A 17,853-nucleotide genomic window follows, 5' to 3' on the forward strand; every position below is an offset into this window, starting at 1 on the left:
TTCCTCGGACCCCACTTTGAGAACCACTGCGGTAGAGAGCTGGTAATGGTAAACAGGCCTGCTCTAAGATTATGTTACCACACACTTATATATGTTCTGATATGAAAAGCTATACAGAAGTGTAATGTATATTGTGAATAGTGAATCATAGGCGGATTATGTTCAAGTTAAGCTCGTATTATTTCCTCAAGTGTCAAAATATCTTCATTATTTACGACAGCTGATAGCGCTGTAAGTCAGTCTAGCACACATGACTGTATATATGATGTTATATAGGAATGTGGTGCGAGATAAGATGTCAAGAAGTCCGCAAATCTGATTATAATATATAAGAGTGAAGTCAGTAATGGACCAGTCTCAGATGAAACTTTAGGATAAGATTATCCCGCCTTGATGTTGTGGTCTAGATGTTCGACTAAACCCCTCATTCCATGTTTTTTTTTTTCCCCCTGCGTCGTGGACTCGCGAGTTCACTGGTTTGATTCTGGACGAAAGTGGAATTTAATTAAATAGAACATGAATCAAAACCGAGATCTCGAGCAGACAATGTGGCTTTGTGGAACTTGGAATATGATAAGAAGAAAATCTAAGGAGTCGGATCATATAACATCCGTCCTCTTTGCGTTGGCTACCAGTTCAAGCGAGAGCTGATGTCAAAATCTGTCTTAATTATAAGGCTTTAAAATGGATCGGCTCCTTCATATATCTCCGGCCTTGTTGCTCCGTATACTCCGTCACGTCCTTTATGTTCTCTTGATGCTTAACTGTTCCTCGATTTAACAAACAATCCTTTTGCCCGTCGAGCTCTCTTCTTCTTTGGAATAAACCACCGCCGCACATTCGGGAGTTAAGCTCCGTTGAGACTTTCAAATCTAGGATGAAAACACATCTTTTCTCCGTGAGCTCTGGCCTCTCCTAATATCACCGGCTGGGAAATCAAATCACTGACTGTCCTATTTTTAGATTCCTAACATCAACCCTGTTGTTATATTAACAGTATTACCTGTGTACTGTGGGTGTGTGGGTTATCATGAAGTTAATACAATCTACAGCTAATACATTAACGTTAAGTAGCTTCTACTTGTCTGATGAGGACACTTTTATTTTGAAACTTACAGACATGTTTTAAGATGTAATATATAAAACAAAGGACAGAACTCAACTGACTGAATAGACTATAGATCCTCCAGCTGTCCCTCTACATTCAGTCAGTCTTTCTAATGAAGTTTAATTATGTAAAATGGTGTAATTCTTCTAACTTTGTGTAACATTTATCATGTTTTTTTGTAATATGTATTTTTATTGTCCTGCCCATTTTTGAAAAAATGGATACAGTGATAATTAGTCATGTGACTCAGATGTATTTATCACACCTGTGAACACTCATGCAATTGTGCTGAGTGAACAGGAAGAAGCAATGGGCGACACAAGCTGTTCGCTCCTAATAAAAACACAGTAAAGTCAATTAATTTTGATTTTCATGTGTATAAAACACTTAACGTTGAATAATAGTTTGTGTCAAATGTGTTTTTTCCACAAAAAAAAGTTCAATTATCTCGTTAAAATCCTTAAAATGACATCTACTGCTTCTCCCTCACTGGAAATACAGACTCTATGAATATGTAAATACTTATTTTTGCACTGGAGGCTTCATCACACTCGTGTGTGCCTTTAATACCACAATTGGCTCCGAACTAGCTGTGACGTCACACGTCATGTTCGTGCAGGTACGCGGCTTAAACTTTTTTCAGTGAGCTCAGAGAAACTTTCCACTTCCATCAGACGAGTGTGAAAACAGCCTTCCTGGTGTCAAACTGTGCGCGTACGTCATTCTGCTCGGTAGCTGCTGGAGTAACAAAAGCAAAACCACATTTCTGAGTGGACTTTCCACTTCAATGTACAGGAAGTTGTAGCTTTAACGGGGGTCACGTCAGGTACGCCGCTATCTTATTTTTCCAAGGTTGACCCACATTTTTTTTCCCAACATATTTGGCTCATTTCCCAGATCAGTACATCCTGGCTACAACTTGTCCGAATATGATGTAGTGAGCAAACCAGTGATGGAGATACAGTCGGTCGTGATCTTGAGTCGCTTTCTTAGAAGATCAGACAAAGAAAAAAGAGCTGATATTATTATTGATTCACAGTGTTTCAGGAGCAGATGCTGTGGATCTGACTTACTTGGCTGCTATAAGAAATCTCCCGTGTCCAGACTCTCCTTGGGAGCGAAGAGAGAGAGAGAGAGAGAGAGAGAGAGCTTTTCTGGATGTGGTAATCTACGCTGACAGAAAGTGGGATTTAAGTCAAAGTTTGAAAAAGAAGTAGTGCAGTTAAAACCTTTCTGAATGTGTCCATGTTAAAAAATATTAGTAGGTTGAGCAACTGTCAAACCAAGGACAACTAATCTTACTGTACATGATATAAATATTTTAAAAAATCTGGGTTATTATTCATTTTCTACTCCTTTTTTGGGGTTTTTTTTGCACAGTTTTATTTAGATTTTATTGTTACAGTTTGTTTCTGGCAAGTGTTTGAGATTAAAGTATTCCAACACACACACAAAAAAGAATAATGTGCAAAACATATTTCATAAACCTCTCTCTCTCTCAGCTTTCTGTACGGTCCACTGACCCCACCCATCTGCTGCGTCTGGCAGCACAAAACAAACTAAGATTCAAGTTTGGCCCTGACTCGCCTGTGTGTGGTTGACAGTCAATCATCTCTTAACGACCGCAGTTTTCTTTGAATATACTGTTAAAAAAAAAAACAACAAAAAAAACTGCAATATATGTCATAGAAAAACAAGTTGAGTGTTTCCAAAGCCTGCAAGGTGGTGAGCCTCAAACGCCTCTTGTTTAAACTCTCCAAACGGACCCATTTATCAAATGTACAGTTCCAGCCTCCCTCTCTCTCTCTCTCCGCTCGCACAGTGTGATGACTTCACGGGAGTCACGTGGGTTTATTCTTTTATCTCGCAGCTGTGTTTTTGCCAACTTTTCCATTTTATTTTTCATTGCTGACAGCGGAGGCAGACTGTGGTCCAGGAAGTCGGTGCATATGTAGGGAATAGCTATAAATAAAAAAAGAGAGATAAAGGACCGAGCCGAGGAGGCTGTGTGGTCAAGAGATGATGTTAAGACACGAACGCAGCAGTTTTGAGGATTCGCAGAAGCTCTTATAGGGATTTTATTTTTCCCAGAGGGAAACTCAATAAAATCTAATCAACAAAAACATCCTTGATTTTGGGAAAATGAAACCATGACTCCTTCTGAAGCGACCGAAATGTCACATTTCCAAGGTCGCAACAAAGCCTGCAGTATGTTTTAACAAGGACAATGTTGGCTCTGTTTATTCCAACAGACGTTACAACTTGAGTTTTTCAACTGCAGCTAGAAGCCAAAGAGTCTACCAGTTGTGATGTTAATAACAATGTTTGGTCTGTAAATGCCTCATGTACAAATATGTAGATGCTGGAGACTTGCAGTGTTTAACCCACATTTTTACATCCTTATAAGGATTTATTAAAGCAGTGCCTGTTTGAGTCTAGAAAACATACTGGATACATATTAAAGATACAACTGGGGGACGTTTTTTTTTATTGCGCGCTATCAAATCATTATAAAACTTTTCACACTCATCTCTAATCCCAAAGCGTAAAACAATAAAACATCAAGCAGTCTGAATACAGTGTTGTTTCCCTTTTAGCAGGTGCGAGCCAAGTGTGTTGCAATCTCCCGATGTTTGCTATTGCTCGCACATGTATCATCAGGTTTCATCAAAAACAGTAAAAATCTCCTCGCCCCTTCTCCTCTCGTCTGCCCACTCTCGCTATGGTCGTGATCTCACCCACACTCTAACCCTGCACCCTTTCATTTTCTTCCCTTTTTGGCTCCTTCAGCTTTCTTTTCTGTATTTTTTCCCCTTGCTATTCCCATCTGATCTCTTTTTTCCTCCTTTTTATGTAAATATAGACTCTATGCATTCCTTTTTTGTGTCTTTTACAAATACAAATAGCTGAACAGAAAGCAGCAAGTTGTATCAGGTCGGACGTTACGACTTAAACTTTACGAGAGATTGAGGAAAATGGAGAGGGAAAGGTGAAAAAGGGTGATGAAGATTTCACAAAATGAGCATAATAGCTCAAGAAAACATGAATAATACACTAAATAATTACATTAATGACAGGAAAAATACCTTTACACCCACACAAAACACCTGAAATGAACAGCAAGTGTGCGAATTAAAGGTCAAGAAACTCAAACTCTCTTTTAAGTCGCGCTTGTCAAACGCAATAACGACTTCAAGAGAAGCTAACACCAGAAACTCCTCAGTTCATTCAAGGCTGAGTGTTATCTCCCAGATAAAAGGTTATGTGCCATAATCCACAGACAAGTCCGTAATAATGAAAGGCTTTCAGATGTTTGGCAGTAATGGTCAGCGAGATAAACATCAAAGGGTCAAAACCAATATGAGAATTCAAGAGAAAGTAATAAATCTAATAATAGGATAACTGGCAGTGCCTGGCTTCTGTTGGTACATCTCCATCCCTCCTTTTTTTATATATATATAAATTACAATAGGCACAAAATAACAGGAGATCAGAAAATTGCTGTTGTAGGAGGAGGAGGAGGAGGAGGAGGAGGAGGAAACTCACCCTTGGCTTTATTCAGGAGCTACAGCAGTGCAAGTTAAAGCTGCACAAGTTCTACAGGAATGCTTATTGTGAGCTTCATTATATGAGCTTTGAAAAACCCTGGGAATGACTGTCTATACATGACGTTATGCAGGTGAATGTGTTGTGTTTTTTCTCACTTTGCTTTGTTTTGCTTTGGGGGAAATTCCCCAAAGATGATATGAGTCTGGAATTTAGCATTTAATGCGTATAACGTGACATTACTGAAGCTTCTTGATTCTCGTATTAAAGGATTTTTCTATATTTTTCTTACTGTCAACAAATCTCATGAGCTGAACCAAACCAACAATAAACTCATCCTACTTGTAAGTATCGTGTGTGCATCCAAAGCCTCAAATATCTTATTGTTGTTGTGATAAAACTATTAAAAACACGTCAATGAGCCACACCGTTGCACTGGGTGACATGTTCCTTCACCCTGAAGGCAATAACTACTGTAGTTTGTTTAGAAACGGCTCCAAAGACTGACAGAGTGGTTCCTTGTAGGGCAGACGCCGCTGTGTGGTTGTGTTTACAGAGCTTCGCTAGCTTGTTGCGCTACATATCACAACCACTTGACTTTCTTCTACATTGTCCTGTAAACTGAAGCGTCTGCCCTATAAGGAACTTCTCCTCGGAGACTAAAATTGTGATCACTGTTATTGGTCTAGAGCCATTCCTGGAGCCTTTCCTAAACAAGCTAACATGCCCGAAACTCTTCGTGGCAAAGGAACAGGTCACCCAGTGCAGCTGTGCGGCTCGATGACGTGTTTTAAAAGGATTTTGGACGAGAGCGGAGGTCTACGGCACAGAGGGATAAGATATATCAAGCTTTGGATACACACACACACACACACACACAATACATGTAAGTAGGATGAGTTCATTGTAAAAACCGCCAGTTGTATCCTTTGAAACCTGCTGCTAAAAGAAACTTAAGAATCCCAGTGAAGGAGCTGGGACGTAGACAGTGGTGGTAATGGGAGGATATTCGGGGGGTCGCTGGACAAGAACTCGGCCTGAGGAATGAATGGAGTGAGGGAGGGTGGTCGACGCCAGACACAGAGATCTTTTGTGTTTGTGTATCAGCTGGAAATCACTAACAACACTGTAGCCCCTCCACCCCTCCCTCCCTGTCTGTGTGTGTGTGTGTGTGTGTGTGTGTGTGTGTGTGTGTGTGTGTGTGTGTGTGTGTATACAGTACGTTAGTGACTGACATTTGCTTTTGAATAGCCAACTGTTGGGCAGAATAAGATAAGGAAGTGTTGCTCAGAAGCTGACTTGTTTCCTTGGCATGAAACAAACCTCAGACAAAACCGAGAGTTCGTCACTCTAAACAACCACGTTGCTACGGTTACATCATCCTTCCCTCTATCTCTACATCATTACCCGGGAACGAGATGACCTTCTTTTGAGATTCCCCTTTGACGACTGATAACGATTAGATAAAAAAGTAATTAAACTTATATTTTAGGGTCGGTATCACTCGGTTGACTGGAGCGTTTGACTCTTGGACTCTTGGCTCACTGATGCACATTAACCTGCGTCAAGACACAACTGGTTTGTGGGTTTGTACAATGCTTACCAGTGTTTTGACGCACATCATATGCTGCCGACACGTGTTTCTCTCTTTAGAGCTGTTATCACTTTCATAATGTGTGGACATTTGTGTTTTTGTCTTTGTAGTTAACAGACAGATAGAGAGAGAAAAACCATCAGGAAGAGAAGTAATGTAAAGCAACTGGTGGCATTTAAGCAATTAAGCTAATATTAGCAATAGCAATTTAGCATATATTTTACAATACAACACTGTCTGATGCTGAGTCATTGATTTCATGTTGGTAAAGTTATTCAAAGGATCATTTTAGTATCAAAGTCTTCTGAACATTCATGCTAGATGATAAATTGCAGAGTCATGTGCCTCTGACTCTTCAACTTCTATCAGAGCTACGTGCATTAATGACATATAGCTCAGTGTTTATTTGTGTTTCTGGGGTCATTTCAGTACATTTACTTCCCCTCCTATTAAACTGAGACTGTTTCAAAACCAGTTAAAAACTCATTGTTGCTTTAACAATGAATTACATGGCACACTACTTTCTAAAGATTAAATCTTCGAAGCCTGCTGCATGTCCGTCCACACCCTGACCGCTGATGCGAAGCAGCTGCTTTGCATCAGTGGTCAAAAGCAAAATATTTGGTATGACATCACTGCTTTGACACGGCACAGATTTGAGAGATTCAGCTCTAACAATACATCTGTTTGAGTCAAAAGGAGGCCAGTGGAGCTTTGTTTCTTTACAGAAACTGACCTCTGATTACAAGCAACTCACAGAAGCAGCTTGACGGGTCACCAGATAACAGTTTCTTCTTGTTCTTCTTCTTTAATGATTATTATTATTATAATTATCATGTAATTTAAACATCATACAAGTAATTAAATCTTTTATTTAACTAGGCAGTGTTCATTTTCAACCTTGCAAATAGTCAGATAGAACTTTGACAAAACTATCCCAAATAAAGTAAGCTATGCTTGCTTTATTTCCCAGAGCTTTCAGCCATATCACATGGTCTTCATCAGTGGATGGAGTTGCTCGGTTGTCCCGGAGATGGATCTGTTGGCATGCAAGCTCAGCAGTTGTTACGATTTCATCCGCAGCACTTAAAGGGCTTCTCATCCAGGTTGCCAGGAAGATCATCATCATGAAAATGATGAAGATAATGCGATATGGTTGAAAGCTCCAGAACAGCCACTCAATGGACCTCGAGATCTGATTGTTTTGTTCTGTTTCTAAGGTCAAGAATGAACTTTGAAACTCAACCTTTGGGTCGACATGGATGAGAAGTCCATGACGACTATAGGCATCTCTATCTGCTGATGAAGGTCATGTGATATGGTTGAAAGCTCCAGAACAGCCACTCAATGGACCTTGAGATGCGACTGTTTTGTCAACTGCTGTTTCCAGGATCATGAATAAACTTTGAAACTCAATGTTTGGCCCAAGGTCCATGACAACCAGGCATCTCTATCTGCTGATGAAGATCATGGGATATGGTTGAAAGCTCCAGAACATCCACTCAATGGACCTTGAGATCCGATTGTTTTGTTCTGTTTCTAAGGTCAAGAATGAACTTTTGAAATTCAACCTTTGGGTCAACATGGATGATAAGTCCATGACCACTATAGGCATCTCTATCTGCTGATGAAGATCAAGGGATATGGTTGAAAGCTCAAGAACAACCACTAAATAGACTTTGAGATGCGACTGCGTTGTCAACTGCTGTTTCCAGGATCATGAATAAACTTTGAAACTCAATGTTTGGCCCAAAGTCCACCATGACAACCAGGCGTCTCGATCTGGTGATGAAGATCATGTGATACATGACTCAAAGCTCCAGAACAGTCCCCTAAACTGACCTTGTGATGAAATTATTTAATCAACAAATGTTTTCATGATCAAGAATCAACTCTGAAACTCAAAAAAATGTTATGACATTCAGCTTCTTATCCATCATTATTACAGAAAGACAGAAATCTTTTCAGACAAGTCATATTTTTCTGCTCCAGAGAAGAAAAGTCTTACTCAATAAATCCACAGATCTAAGAGCGGGCGTGGTTTGACTTTCAGCTGCTATTTCTAAGCCTCGTCTAACCCCGGCCTCCTTAATACGAAAGGTAAATCCCTTTCCTTTGCTCTGCTGAAGGTGAACGACGGAGGAGGAGGGGGGGGGTCGGCTTTAACCCTTTGACCTAAACTGGTGGAGGAGGGGAGGAGGAAGATAAACATTCCTCTTCAAACAGAATAACCGCTGCTCACCCAGTGTAGCATCTATCCCAAAATTTTAGTGCTGTATTTCATCCGTTTGCGCTCTATCCCTCATCTGCAGAACATTTTTTTTGGGAGGAGAACAATCGGATCTGACTGACCACCGGCTCTGCAAAAAGTAGAAACTGAAAACAAGTAAAAAAAAAAGTGAGTGAGATGTGTGCAACACTGATTTTTAAGTAAGAGTGACGGTAAAGATGAGAGACCCAGAAGAAGAGCAGGAGCTAATGTGAATTCCTTGCAGTGGATGTGTTAACCCCCGACTCCCCCCCCCCTCCGTCCGTCTCCCAGCGTTATCCATCACTCCAACTGGAAGCTGAGTAGGTGATGTATTGGTAATTTATCTCAGCAGGTGCAGATGTTACAGCGGCTCCGTAGAGGAGAGAAAGGAAAGTTACTCCGACCTCCACTGGGGCCGCTAGCTTAAACCTCGAATACCTGAGCTTAGGTCACACGCATGCCATCCCCCAAATCCCCCCCCCCCCCCTGCTCTGTTTCTCTCCTCCCCTGCCGTTCTGTTCTGCACTTCCTCGTCGCTTTGCTCGCCTCTCCCCTTGAATTCATTCACATCGCGGTCATGGTGTGCACGTGTGCAGGAAGAATTAGTTGAAAACACCCTCCTGTACATGTCACACGTCACACACCATGCTAGTAGAGGATAAAAGACCCGAGGAGTCGAATTCTCCAGACAGAGGGAAACTCCGGGAGAGTACAGCTTTATCATCTTCCCCTTCCTGTCCTTCTTTTGTCTCCTTAAAGCCTCATACTGGTTACCTTTTAAAATGACTGCTGACTCTTTAACAAAGCGTGTAATACGTCTCCAAATCAATTTTTCACCTTTTACGGGAACACGTTGGTTTTGTTTTATACCGGTGCAGCATGAAAATCAAACAGCAGAGACTTAAAATGACACAAGCAGCTGTCGTTCTCATGCAGGAAAAGTATCAAAGTCACATCACCTTCATCGCAACTTCCACGTCTGTCTGCTAGGTCGTACAGTTTGCATCCTAAATATGATGTAGGGATGTCTTCTGCTCCCATAATGTAAAAAAAACAAGCAGACTAATTGCTCACCATGACTGATTAAATGTACCGCAAGCAGGTTTCAAGTGTCTGCAAGTTGATTTTTCATACCATAATGAAATGACCTGAAACCAATGGCTTCCTAGACAGGATGGAAATCAATCTAAATGCTTGTATGCTTTGAAAAAACAAGTCAGCAGTAATGTAAAGGATATCTGATAAGTAGTTAATGAGCCAAAACATGCAAAAACCACCTCTGTGTTTCATGAACAGACACATACAAATGTTACATAAAATACAACCCTTTCTCTATTTAAACTTCTGGATTTTTGTTTGTGAGTTTAGTTGAACAAATTTTGGACCCGCTGAAGTTTAACTCAACCAATACAGCAGTTTCCCCCCCTTGTTTTGCCTCAACAAAATGTTTGTATAATTAAAACCTCATTGTGGTACATTTTATTCTTTTCTCATCCCCCCCTCCTCCTCTCTCTCTCTCTCCTCTCTCCTTCTTCTTCTCCTGCAGCAGCTCTATTTCATGCTTCGCCTCTTTTCCTCAGGTCTCTCTTCTCCTTATTTTTCTAGCCAAAGCTAATATGAGGCTTCAGCAGTCTGAGTTAGCCATGAACTAAATCTCTCTTTCCATTTCCCTGGACAGTGTTTCCTTTGCAAAGCAGTGGTGGAGGACTCATAACCACTTGTTTTAGCTAACTTTGACCGCTGAAATATCATACTAGCTGTACATTTTGTCCCCTATCTTGCTCGCACGAAGGAGGAATCTCTTGAGTATGGACAGGAAGAACAATTACAGCAACCAGTAACTCTGTGAATGCACATATTGGCATGTGAGTGTTGTCTTAAGACAGCCTTGGTTAAAAAAAAATATGAGCCTATTGTGCACTGGATTTGATTTTTGCTACCATACAGTCGAACCAGAAAGTGACGAAAGGAAGAATCCTCAAATTATATGCTTCATTAGCGCAAAAATAAAGAGGACAAACTGTTTAAAGTTGAACTAACAGCTTCCTAAAGGGGAACAAAATCAATCTAAATGCTCATGTGGTTTGGACGATACTCCGCAGTAATGTAAATATATCTGGTGTGTTGCTGTGGTTTGTTAGTAATAAGCTAAACCACACAGAAACACCAGTGTGGTCCTTTATATTAATCATTTCTGCTGAATTTTATTAACTTTTTTTTTTTCCCTCCCCTCCCTCCTTTCGCCTCCACACACACACACAACATTTCTTTCTTGCTTATTAGCTCACCACATCTTTTTCTTCTTTTCCCATCTCTCACCTCCTCCTTCTTCTTCTTCTCCTTCTTTTGCAGCACCTCTATTTTCCGCTTCCCTTCTTTTTTCTCCTTCACATCTCTCATTCTTTTTCATTTGTTCCTGTCCAGCTGGGGTTTTTTTTTAATAGCTTCTTTCTTTCTCTCTCTTCCTCCCTTGTTTTTTTTTTTTTTTTTTTTGTTCTAACACTGTTTCCATTATTTCTCCCTTTAAGTAGTTCACCGTTTGACGTCATTATGCCTGACCTCCCTGAGCTCTTTCAGTACTCTCATCAATCCATCTGGTCTACACATTCATCACCGTCTTTATCGTTTCATGCCAACGCCACTATCATCACCGTCTTCCTCCATCATCCTCTCACACGCATACATATTAGTCACATCATCATCGTCATCACTCACTCACTCACCCACTCACTCGCTCACTCACTCACTGGTGCCATTAAATACAGTATATGTGCCCCACGGTGGAATCTATAAAACGCAGCCAACACGTTTTATAATAAAGTCCAGGGGATAAACCGCGGCCAAAACGGTGCTAAAGCTCGTCTCTTATTTCTTTTCCATTTTCTTTTCCCTCCACCTCATTCTTAGTACGCTGCCTTTTCTCACACTCACCGCTCGTCATTCGCTGATTCTTCGTATACTGAGTGAGTGGGTGAGGCTGAGCGCGCATCCAAACCGCATAGTTTATCAGTGAACCGAATCCAAGCATCTGTTTTGGACTTGTTGCACTGTCGGTTTGGAGCCAAAACTAAAAGGCACAGCAACAGCGTGTGTGTTTTTGTGTGAGTAAATTTGAAAAAAATTTATATTGTAGATAGTTAAACTTTCATTTTAACCTTAGATTTGTCAGATGTCTAATATCTTAATCCAGAAATCAGTCATACATCCATTAAGAACAGACTTTAGCTTTGGCTTCTTTTACCCCCCTTTAACTTGAACGGATACGGTCCACTGTTCTATGATCCCGACAGCACTGAGGGCTTAGCATTTCCACTCAAGTCCTATAAGTCAAAAATATTTTAACTTGTTGCAAAAGAGCATGGGATCAAATGGCTTTAAGTAGCTGATTTGAAGTAAGAAGCCGTGATCAGCGCTTCCTCTCGGCACCTGTCAGCTGCAACAGCTGGGACGCTTTACAGACACCAACAGGCTGCAGCAGCAGCAGGCCTCTGAGAGTCACTGCGGTCAGAATTGACCTATATTTGACCCCAGAAATGATGCTTGTAGTTTCCAGTGACCCTCAACTTCACATTTATACTACTCTGTTTATCTGTATAACTATAGCCAATCTAACTCCTGGTAACTAGGCATCACTACTGAGGGTTAAAGGTACACTATAGTGCTATTTCCTGGGTGTGCACAAATATGCAACAGAGTTGGAACCATGTGAGGCTCGACGGAAGATATGTGTTAGCTCAGTTATGGAATCGGATACTCGATACGGAAGAAAGCAAGCTGACAAGAGAGATATTTATTTGGGGTCAACAAGTTATTGGCTCTCGGTCTACAGATGTGTGCACTTCGCTTTACGACTCCGGGTCTGTTGAGGCTCTTTTTAATAACGAAAAAGGTCAATATTTGTTTGGTCAGAAAATCTGTGTTTACTCAAGAGTTAAGGGCAGTTGGCTGATAATATACGGACTAAACCCAAACTGCTTATATTTAGGATGATGAAAGAATGAATCTGTTGTGTAAATGTTGTGTATAATTTGTCTAAAGAGGAAAGACCTCTATGTGTCCAGCTGAGATCTTGTATTTTACTACGGACTGTTGAATCTGGACAGTAAAGTGGATTTATTCAATGTGCTGTCTGAATAATATAGAAAACGAGGCCCAAATTTCGTATCTGTCTGTTAAATATGAAGCCGGAGCCAAGAGAAAGATAGTTTAGCTTAGGTGGAAACAGCTAGCTTGCCTCTCTCCAAAGGTGTTTTTACACTTATTATTGAGTTTATGCTAACCTTAGCTAACCTGACTCCAGCTTTGTATTTAATGGACACATATATAACAGTGGTATTGATGTTCTCGTATAACTGTCAACCAGTATTACTGAAAATGTGAAACTGTGCCTTTAAAAAAAAACATTTTCCAAGTGACCTGTGCCCTACAGTAGAGAATCAGTGCCAGAAAAGATGATGAGAAAAACTGATCTAGCCACTGTTGGGTCTGTGGTGGATTAGCAAGAGGGGGGGGGTCGAGGCTAGTCGCTCCCCTATGATGGTCGAAGCCAACTGAAGGAGGAACCGGCCAAGAAATGCGAGGTAAAAGCCAACACAGCTGCCAATCAAGGTGTCAGACCATATGAGTAACAAGCAAATCAACTGTTTAGCTGGAGAAATGTAGAACCAGCAGACGTCTTATCAGTGGCTGAATCAATCTTCAATGAAGACATATAGTACAGACCTCCCCAGTCTTCCAGTCTTAGACCTTCAGGAGGCTGCTTTCAGACCTCTCGACTACTCCTGTTGTGATTTTAAAATACCGACAGGGGTGATGAGGCGGGAGATTCTGGCTAGGGTATGATTTTTTTACCACATTTTGGAAGATTAATTGAGCATTTCTGATTGTAAATACCGTACACGTGCTTCTAGATTAGGTTTAAACTCCAGAAAGCATTTAAGTCAACACACTCACCTCCATCTTTATCAGATAAAACCGATTTAAAAGAAAATAACCACCAAGGATGTGACCTTTGGCGTTGGAAAAGAAAAAAGGTAGTCAAGGCTCGGATCGCTACACGGGATTTCCACACACAATTAAACATTAAAACTGGTGTAATTCTAACTGTATAATTGCTTTCCAGCCGCAGTATTTATCTGCATAAAAAAAAACAAAAACGTTGCCACAGTTTCAAATCTCAGCTTCCAGTATTTTCACCGAAGCATTTTATAAGCAATAAGACGGCGCCTATTTGGTCCGCCAGCTCACTCTAACCACCACAGTGGCTACTAGACTCTTTAAAAACCTTTATCGACTGACGCAAGTTGACAACACAACACTATAGGGGTTAAATGCCTCTTTCTATTTGCTATTTTTGAGCGGTATCAGCTGGAATAAAATCCAGAAAGTGTGGGATTTGGATAATCTTAAAAATATGTGTCAGCATGTGTGAGTGTTTGGAAGAGAGTAATGGGATGTAAATTGGTTTGGATGAGTGTCACCAGTGAGTGCATGTTCTGTATTTCCTGTGTGTTACACTGTAGAGAGAGAGAGAGAGAGAGAGAGAGAGAGAAAAACTAGACATTCCTGTTCCCGTCCACTGAGGACCACAGGGGCATGGAGCAGGGCTCTCCGATTGTATCATACAAGTAGAGCAGAGAGAAAGGGGGTTAGGAGAGGTGAGAGGTAGGAAGGAGGAAAAAATAAGAAATAGATTGGGAGAGAGAGAGGCTTTAAGAAAAAAGACAGGGCTGTGGTTGTGTGTTTGTGTGGAGGAGGTAGGAACTGAGGGGGCTGATATACTGCTGCAAGCATTCAGACATTCAGACTAATTGGGAAAAGTCCTCTTGGCTATGTCTGCAAGAAGATGACTTATATCAATGGAGCGACTCACTGGGCTTATGAATGGTTGTGTGTGGGTGTGTGAGAGAGCAACGGGGGTATTCTCAAACCACAGCTCGCCAGAGTCATGCTGATTCAGGAGGAGTCTGACCTTGATGTGTGTCATGGCGGGAACTGTTTATGTACCGCGGGGTCGTATAGGTAATATAAAACAACTTACTGTGAATTTATGTTGTTGTTTTGTAATTGTATGTTTCTGTGTGTGAGCAATTCTTTAGCCATGTGACTCCCAAGTTTAGACCGTTTGAGTCCAGAGGAAAAGATTTAAGATAAAACAATTATGGATACTTTATGGTTTGTGTGTGTGTGTGTGTGTGTTGAATGTAGGCTGTAAATTCTCATGTCTCATCACTTGTCTGATCAGATCCCACCTGTTGATGCCAAGTAATACCAGGTGTTTGTAACACCTGAGCTCAGCTGAAGCAGACTGAATGGTGCCCTGAGGCGGTAGCGATTTATAACAGAGACACTTTTGTCCAAGATGAGTTACATGTATTTAGAGGAACAATGCAAAGGAGACAAATCCACCGACTCTACGATTAACGGCCGACCGACTCAACCATCTGAGCTATGAGTAAAGTTTACAAGACAGCAGGGCTGCAACTAATGATCATTTTCATTACTGATTAATCAATTATTTTTATCAGTTAGGCTATGAAATGTCAAAACATAGTCTTTTAAATGTCTTATTTTAATCGACCAAGTCCGAAACTCAAAGATATCTGAGAAAGAAAAGCTGAAAATACTGGGATTTTTACCATTTTTGCTTAAAAAATTACTGAAACGATTAATTGGTTATCACAATAGTTGATGATTAAATTCGTGACAATCAACTAATCGATTAATCTACTAATCGTCTCAGCTTTTTTTTTGTAGTTTTTCTAAATTTACCAGTAAAATCATCCTCTTAGACTGGACTACACATTTAAAAAAATAGCAAGAAAGACACCTAAGATTTTGACTTTTCTGTAATTTGCAACTTTGATGCATTAAACTCCACTTATCTGAGTCTCCGAGCAAAACAAAGATAGAAAGTGTTACGTTTGCCAAATACGAACAAGTAGAGGTTCATGTCCTTATTTGCCTCATCATCGTTTACACCTCGATGCCAGAACCGTTGGCACGCTGGTTGTTTTGGTTCAGGCTTGAACTCTCTTGCTCTATATTTCTCTGTCTTGTCTTGTTTTCCTCACTGAGACAGAAAGACATGGAAAATTTTGTTTACTATGGAAAACAATCAGCTGAAGAAGACTCAACAGTTTCACGGAAAGTGAAACTCTTCTTTATGTCGTCCTTATGTCATTGGGTTTACTCACTAAATTAAAAATGAAACTCATCAACTCTTTCAGGGACGTACTGGTGACACTGTTGACATTTAACTGGCACCAATTACACAATTGGGAGGGTGTGTAGCAAGTTTTAAGCATGTTTGATACTTGCAGGACTTGCTCAAGACAAGGTAACACTTGACTTGAGTTCGGTGAAAACAACCCTGAGGTGAGTCAGTGTGATCGGTACCCGCCTTCGTTTATTTGAACTGTGTTTGACCGAGGTTTGGCACAGGTAAATGAAGGCATCAATATTAAAGATGAAGCTGATAAAAAACACAGCAGGTTCAATACAAACACAGATTTGTGTGTGTGTGTGTGTGTGTGTGTGTGTGTGTGCAGACATGTTTCCACAAAACTCTCTCAAGCACAGACGCACAACTTCAGGCTTATAAATGTAAACCTGCAGCAAAACAGACTCTGTAGTGTTTATGCTCTGAAGTCAGAAAGTATCAACAGTGAATGTCTCCAAATGGACAATAGCTATTATCAGTTATTAATTGGTATTATGATATATTGTTGGCTGCCTGAATCATAAAGTTTATGATCACTCACACCCTCGCAGACAGACAGGTAAAGGGTGAAGCTGCCATAAAGAGCCAATAAACTTTCTAATGGGTCACTACCGCCAACGACTACCTCTCCAGTGCTGTCATCACAAGATAAACACAAAGACCCCAATGCTCTTTTTTTTTTTTTTTTTTTTACATGTTTTCATTACTTTTAAGCAATGGCCTCTCTCTCAGTCAGGGTTAACCGCAAAGGTTTTGTCTGCAGAAAGCAAACGGAGCAGCTGGCCAGCGTTAAGCAGAGTGTGTCGTGTACACACCGTGACAGATGAGGTGTCTGTTTCTTGTATCCTGTCTCATTTCAATTCCTTTATATATCCAATACTAATAACTGCTCTCCTGCACTCAATCTATTATACATCACACTTTGTTTCCAGGACAGGTGTTCATTAATATTATTAATACTCACTGCCTTATGAGGTGTTCTATTGTTGTTTTAAGGATAAACTTGAGTTCATGGTGGGAAATTAGCTGATTGAGTAGATGAAATTGACCTTGAAGCTAATACTGGAAAAGTGAGAAACATTGTTATTGTTGTTATTAAAAACTTTTGGAACCTTTGCGAACTCATTAATTCCTATAAACCAAATCCAAAATATTTGGAGTTTGGTCCAAAAATGTCTCATAATAATAGCCACGCACATGAAGAGTTCATTTTTGTGCACCTACGCTACTCGAGTATATGAAAGTCATCACTCTATAACTCTATAATTTTGTTCAATATATATTTTAGGTAAACTTCCAAGCATTCAGCAAAAGACGGTGTCTCTTTAGGACAAACGCTGTCCATCTGATTGTATTTAATTTAACATACACGCCCCTTTATATCTACAGTATGTGCAGTATTTAATGACTGTTACTCCCCCGCAGCTGAAGGTATCTCCATTACGATGACAAATAATGCCCAATTAGTCCCACCCAGAGGTTCAGCGCTGCATCAATCCCCCACAGATGTTTCTCAGCTTACTGTAACGGAGCAGATTCCTTCACGCTGAAACCAGCCTCCATCTGTTCTGTAACCTCGGGGTCAGCAGAGCGGACTGAACACACTTCATTAAGGGTTACAGAAATACCTAAAATAGCTCATCTGGTGATTCAGATTGTTGAGATTTAAAGTGGATAATTCACAATGTAAGAGCAGTATTAGCTTGGAAACACTTTTAACTGACCTTTTTTTTCTTTTGCTGCTTTTATTCCTACAATATATCCTTGTATGGGCTGATCAAGTGTCCGTTCTGATTGGTTGTGCATTGTTTGCTGCTTCCCATTTGCAAAACACCTACTACAAACCCCACTTTTCCATCTTCTAAATGGATTTAATCCACATTACAGTCCAAGAAATTGCTGTCAATAAGCCACTAAAAGCTCCTTCACAAAACAGATTCCTTCATGTGTGTATTTCTTCGACTTTCAGTCCAACTTAACGTCCACCGCTAGATAAATATTGAACCTACTTTCCTGGAGACTGGACTCATCACAGAGTTTATTAACTTTTGAAAGCCATTTATTTAACAAAACAATGACGTTCAGTCATAAATCAGTGGGTCATCAGTGATTTATTTCTCCATAACAAATAT

At 40.4% G+C, this 17,853-nt stretch overlaps 1 protein-coding gene across 1 annotated transcript in view; it reads right to left on the reverse strand.

Moving 5' to 3' along the window:
* tnfsf10l (TNF superfamily member 10, like) overlaps nucleotides 1–17,853 on the reverse strand; it is a 68,814-nt gene that overhangs the window by 20,117 nt on the left and 30,844 nt on the right. The gene's annotated exons all lie outside the window — the stretch shown is intronic.

This window comes from Thunnus albacares, chromosome 22, assembly GCF_914725855.1.
Source record: "Thunnus albacares chromosome 22, fThuAlb1.1, whole genome shotgun sequence".
NCBI classification, from domain to species: Eukaryota; Metazoa; Chordata; class Actinopteri; order Scombriformes; family Scombridae; genus Thunnus; species Thunnus albacares.